Source organism: Natator depressus, chromosome 24 (assembly GCF_965152275.1).
Source record: "Natator depressus isolate rNatDep1 chromosome 24, rNatDep2.hap1, whole genome shotgun sequence".
NCBI lineage: Eukaryota > Metazoa > Chordata > Testudines > Cheloniidae > Natator > Natator depressus.
This window is the reverse complement of record NC_134257.1, coordinates 13742902-13749576: the sequence shown is the minus strand read 5'-3', so window position 1 is coordinate 13749576 and position 6675 is coordinate 13742902. Positions and strand designations below refer to the sequence as shown.

At 46.6% G+C, this 6675-nt stretch overlaps 1 non-coding gene across 1 annotated transcript; it reads left to right on the top strand.

The window, feature by feature from the left end:
* Positions 1-212: 212 nt before the first annotated feature.
* TRNAI-AAU (transfer RNA isoleucine (anticodon AAU)) lies at positions 213-286 on the top strand. The gene has a single exon. It is a non-coding gene; the product is annotated as a tRNA-Ile (tRNA).
* The last annotated feature ends 6389 nt before the right edge of the window (positions 287-6675 follow it).

Sequence of the window (6675 nt, the reverse complement as noted above, 5' to 3'; positions counted from 1 at the left end):
CATCCTCTGTCTTGCACGTCTCCTTGGTCCGGCATTTCAGGGATTTGCAGGCTTCTGAAAGGAGAAAGCCCAGTCACATCAACAGAGTGGGGGACTCAAGTCAAATGTCTAGGCCGGGGAGCAAGATCTGCCATGAGCACAGCATTCATGCAGAACCAACTGAACCAACCAAGGCATTCTGAAGATACTCAACACCACATAGATAATCACATGGCTAGTTAGCTCAGCTGGTTAGAGCGTGGTGCTAATAACGCCAAGGTCACGGGTTCGAGCCCTGTTTGGGCCACAGTTGTTTCGGCGGGAGGGATAGCTCAGTGGTTTGAGCATTGGCCTGCTAAACCCAGGGTTGTGAGTTCAATCCTTGAGGGGGCCATTTAGGGTTCTGGGGCAATATTGGGGATTGGTCCTGCTTTGAGCAGGGGGTTGAAACATAGAATATCAGGGTTGAAAGGGACCTCAGGAGGTCATCTAGTCCAACCCCCTGCTCAAAGCAGGACCAATCCCAGCCAGGGATTTGTCAAACCTGACCTTAAAAACTTCAAAGGAAGGAAATTCCACCACCTCCCTAGGTAACACATTCCAGTGCTTCACCACCTTCCTAGTGAAAAAGTTTTTCCTAATATCCAACCTAAACCTCCCCCACTGCAACTTAAGACCATTACTCCTCATTCTGTCACCTGCTACCACTGAGAACAGTCTAGAGCCATCCTCTTTGGAACCCCCTTTCAGGTCGTTGAAAGTAGCTATCAAATCCCCCCTCATTCTTCTCTTCTTGCAGACTAAACAATCCCAGTTCCCTCAGCCTCTCCTCATAACTCATAAAAAGAAAAGGAGTACTTGTGGCACCTTAGAGACTAACCAATTTATTTGAGCATAAGCTTTCGTGAGCTACAGCTCACTTCACAGTATGCATCCGATGAAGTGAGCTGTAGCTCACGAAAGCTTATGCTCAAATAAATTGGTTAGTCTCTAAGGTGCCACAAGTACTCCTTTTCTTTTTGCGAATACAGACTAACACGGCTGTTACTCTGAAACCTCTCATAACTCATGTGTTCCAGTCCCCTAATCATTTTTGTTGCTCTCCGCTGGATGTTTTACAATTTTTTCACATCTTTCTTGTAGTGTGGGGCCCAAAACTGGACACAGTACTCTAGATGAGGCCTTACCAATGTCGAATAGAGGGGAATGATCACGTCCCTTGATCTGCTGGCAATGCCCCTACTTATACAGCCCAAAATGCCATTGGCCTTCTTGGCAAGAAGGGCACACTGTTGACTCATATCCAACTTCTCGTCCACTGTTTTCTGCATTCTTTCAGGATTGTGAGTTCTTTAGGAGGAGACTACTAGGGTACACTTAACCAAACAAAGGAAACCCTGCAGAATAGGGGGAGCTCTACCCTAAGAATCAGTGCAGACCCCAATGCCCCACGAACCTGGATATTCCCATCCCCATGCTCAGGTCACTCACCATCCCCTCCATCAACAGGGTAAACTGTCGGATTAGTCCCATTGCCACCTGTTTCAACAGAATACCAACCTCCAGATTCATCACAACTGGACGGTGTTCTCCAGTCATAGACAGTGACTCCATGGTCCCTGCAGGAGTCCTCGTAGCTCTCCAGCGCCTCACACAGAATGGTCTTGTTCCCCTCATTCAGACACACGTCATAAATACAGTTGTCAAATACGTCGTCGGGGCTCACCCTGGAGTGACACTCTCTGAAGGGCCCTCCTGGTGCTTTACTGATCACCCCACAGTGACTGTCATCCCCATACAGATCTCTCTTGTTCTCATCACACATTGGGCAAGTCTCTTGGCAATAATCCCAGCAAAAGGGGTCCCGGTCTTGGACTTTCCAACTGGCAGCCCAGCCCATGATGGAGAAGACGTTGATGCCGTTGGAGGACATCATGTCGTCTTCTGGGTTCTGGCTGAAGTTCCCACAAAGACCGCACATGGCACCATAATAGCTGCTGGGGAGGGTGATTTCCAGATGCCAGTTCTTGTTATACCCCACCCGGAGACCAACGTCCGTCTGCATAACGGTGCTGAGGCCTTTCTGGTACAGTCTGATTTTACCATCTTTCAGCATCACCGGGAGACTGGTGATCACACCGTTTAGCTAGTGACAGACAGGAGGGGAGGAACACGATGGGCATTATTCTTCTTTCATCCTCACTTGCTCTTACTCCAAATGTAGCCTCACCATTCATTTTGGCTTTTATTCATTGTCACTCTAACCAGCAGCAAGTAAAATAATGGTCAAATCCTAAATCACTGTTTACCCATTCCTAACAACTGAAATCAATCCAAAGTCCCGGAATAAACACAGTATTTATCTAGCTTCACTATCTACCTAAGGTATCTGTTTCCAGAAATCCCTATATATCTATATAGATTCTACCTATCTGAAATATCTATCGATCTAGCCACAAAGTCTTGTTTTTGCTATCTATCTATCTATCTATCTATCTATCTATCTATCTATCTATCTATCATACGTTTTTCAAACATACAGATCATACCGATCAGAGGTATTTATGTACTTGTATTGCCCACATGACATATTCAGCTGACGGCATCTGTCTGGGATTCTGTTTGTGCGAGACACTACACAAAAGTACTGTGCCTTGTAAGTCAAAAAGTGCCAGAGCCCTGAGCTGGGAGACTCACCCGGACTTTGCCAACTTCCCTCTTGTAGATGGAGATGTTGTACCCATAGACGTAGATGTTGGTCACCCGCAGAAAGGAGATATCCTGGCTCTCCCTATTGTCATTCTTCTCATCAATGGTGAAAGGCTCCAGGGTGGCATCGCTCCCACAGTATTTGGCCAGGGTGTAGGTGCAGGTGCCCTGGAAGTCAAACTTCAGACCATCAAAAGTTTGGTAGTGCATGTTCCCTGAGCCCAAGCAGGTTCCCTTGTAGTCAGGAATACACGCTGTGTGGCCATCCTCAGTCCGGCATGTCTCTTTGGTCCGGCATTTCAGAGCTTCGCAGGGATCTGAAAGAAAAACTCTTGGTCATATCAGCATGGCAGGGAACTCAAGTCCAGTATCTAGGCTCCTAAGTGCTACAGTAGTATAAATAAAATAACAATAATAATCTATATATAATAAAGCAGTAAGGCATGTAGCTATGCCATGCCAAGACTCCCAGACCCTTGTGAGTTAGAGGTATCTCAACCAACCCCACCCTTACGCTACCCCTAGTTTGTATTCAACAATTTCATTGGTTGAAATGAGTCAGCGATATAAGGGAACTGCCCCACAGTTCTTTAAAGATTGATTCACCACCTGTGCAACTTAACACAAACTCTCCACTGCAGTCCACATGCCCAAACAAATCAACACAAAATCCCCAAACATGATCCCCCAGACACACACCCCTCATTTGTCACCCACACAATTCAACACAAAATTCTTCAGCCCAGTCCCCCGATACAAATTAACACAACCACCAACACAACAGCACAGTCAGAACATGATAACCCCAAACACATAGCTCTTCACCACAGCACACACTCCTCTTTTACCACCTTCCAAAATTTCTCAGCACAACACAAACACTTGCCCACCTATATTTAGACTTGCCTTCAAACAATAAACGTCAGTGGCAAAGCTGTGGGTTATCAATTAATAACAATAATAATAGCATGGGAGAGCCAGACTGGTCATGAGCACAACCTTCACGCAGAACCAGCTTAGACACCCATTGCATGCTGAGTGGGTGGCAAGTCCATGACAGTCAACAGAACCTGGCTTGCTGCGAGTTATAGTCCCAATCCAGCAAAGAACTTAACCATGTGAGTAGTTCCATTGAAATCAATGAGGCTACTCACACGCTTAAAGTTATTCATGTGCCTAAGTGCATATGTCTCTGATCCAGCAACACGCTGAGCACCCTCAATTAGCTGTTTCTGTGGCACTGAATTCATTGGTGAATCCCCATTGACTCCAGTGGGAATAGGATTTCAGTCCATAAGTCAGCAAGGGCTGCAGGTGCTAAGAGTCAAATTCTGAGAGGTTTAAGCACCTACAGATCCCATGCCTTTCACTGGGAGAAGAACATCTCATGGAGCTGCCTCCCCTCTTAACTCCACAGTTGTCTGTAGCTGCTTCACTCTGAAGACCACCAAAAAGGTTCCACAGCCCCCTATACTCCCTGGACACTGAGAAACACTGAACTCCACCATTGGCAGCTTGCCAGATACATCACACTGATAGGGTATATATACACAGGAGACTTGGGCAGCTAGCCTACACTGTCACCTGTGACTTTGCATCCACACTGATATTTTTAGATATCTATCTCAAGCCGAGTGAGTTTGTGAATGTCCACCTGAGCTGAGAATTATGCCTCCCAGCTGCTGTGTACATGTACCCTAGCCACCTGAATCAGTGATTGTTTTAGATCTCATTAACTAACAGGGCCAGGCGGGTTAGCTCTTGGCCCAATGACTGCTAGAGGGAGCTCTACCCTAAGAGTCAGTGCTGACCCAAGTACCCCAGGGATCCTGGATATTTCCATCCCCATGCTCATCAACAAGATAAACAGATTGACTACTGCTACCACGGTCAATAAGAAACCAAGATGCCAGACTCACCACAACTGGATGGCATCCTCCAGTCATCAACAATGACCCCATGCTTCCTGCAGGCATTTGCATAGGCCTCCAGCGCCTCACACAGAACGCTCTTGTCCCCCTCATTCAGACACATGTCATACATGCAGCTGTCAAAGAAGTCATCGGCGCTCACCCAGGACTGACACTCTCTGAAGGGCCCTCCCGGTGCTTTACTGATCAACCCACAGTGACTGTCATCCCCATACAGATCTCTCTTGCTCTCATCACACATTGGACAAGAGTCTTGGCAATAATCCCAGCAAAAGGGGTCCCGGTCTTGGACTTTCCAACTGGCAGCCCAGCCCACGATGGAGGAGACTCTGGTGCCATTGGATGATGTCATGTCATCTTCTGGATTCTGGTTGAAGTTCCCACATAGGCCACACGTGGCCCCATAATAGCTGCTGGGGAGGGTGATCACTACATGCCAATTTTTGTCATATGTGATCTGGAGGCCGAAGTCCGTCTGCAGGATGGTGCTGAGGTCTTTCTGGTACAGTCTGATTTTATTGTCTTTCAGCGTCACTGGGAGACTGGTGATCACACTGTTCAGCTAGAGACAGAGAGGACGGGGGAGGTACGATAGGTGTTATTGCTCTTTCATCCTCACTTGTTCTTTTTGCAACTGTCACCTTGCCACTCATTTCAGCTGTAAATCATTGTCACTTTAACCAGTGGCATGTAAAAGAATCACTGAAATCAATGTGACTTTCCCTGAATAAACACAGTATTTAGCTATGCTATCTACCAGTTTCTATTTGTCTGCATAATTCTCTATCTATCTATCTATCTACCTATCTATCTATCACAACCATGTTAAACGAAAAAAGAAAAGGAGTACTTGTGGCACCTTAGAGACTAACCAATTTATTTGAGCATGAGCTTTTGTGAGCTACAGCTCACTTCATCGGATGCATACTGTGGAAACTGCAGAAGACATTATATACACAGAGACCATGAAACAATACCTCCTCCCACCCCACTCTCCTGCTGGTAATAGCTTATCTAAAGTGATCATCAAGTTGGGCCATTTCCAGCACAAATCCAGGTTTTCTCACCCTCCCCCCCACACACAAACTCACTCTCCTGCTGGTAATAGCCCATCCAAAGTGACCACTCTCTTCACAATGTGTATGATAATCAAGGTGGGCCATTTCCTGCACAAATCCAGGTTCTCTCACCCCCTCACCCCCCTACAAAAACCACACACACAAACTCACTCTCCTGCTGGTAATAGCCTATCCAAAGTGACCACTCTCCCCTACAATGTGCATGATAATCAAGGTGGGCCATTTCCAGCACAAATCCAGGTTTTCTCACCCCCCCACCCCCTTACACACACAAACTCACTCTCCTGCTGGTAATAGCTCATCCAAAGTGACCACTCTCCCCACAATGTGCATGACAATCAAGGTGGGCCATTTCCAGCATAAATCCAAGTTTAACCAGAACGTCTGGGGGGGGGGGGGTTAGGAAAAAACAAGGGGAAATAGGCTACCTTGCATAATGACTTAGCCACTCCCAGTCTCTATTTAAGCCTAAATTAATAGTATCCAATTTGCAAATGAATTCCAATTCAGCAGTTTCTCGCTGGAGTCTGGATTTGAAGTTTTTTTGTTGTAAGATAGCGACCTTCATGTCTCTGATTGCGTGACCAGAGAGATTGAAGTGTTCTCCGACTGGTTTATGAATGTTATAATTCTTGACATCTGATTTGTGTCCATTTATTCTTTTACGTAGAGACTGTCCAGTTTGACCAATGTACATGGCAGAGGGGCATTGCTGGCACATGATGGCATATATCACATTGGTGGATGTGCAGGGGAACGAGCCTCTGATAGTGTGGCTGATGTTATTAGGCCCTGTGATGGTGTCCCCTGAATAGATATGTGGGCACAGTTGGCAACGGGCTTTGTTGCAAGGATAGGTTCCTGGGTTAGTGGTTCTGTTGTGTGGTATGTGGTTGCTGGTGAGTATTTGCTTCAGGTTGGGGGGCTGTCTGTAGGCAAGGACTGGCCTGTCTCCCAAGATTTGTGAGAGTGTTGGG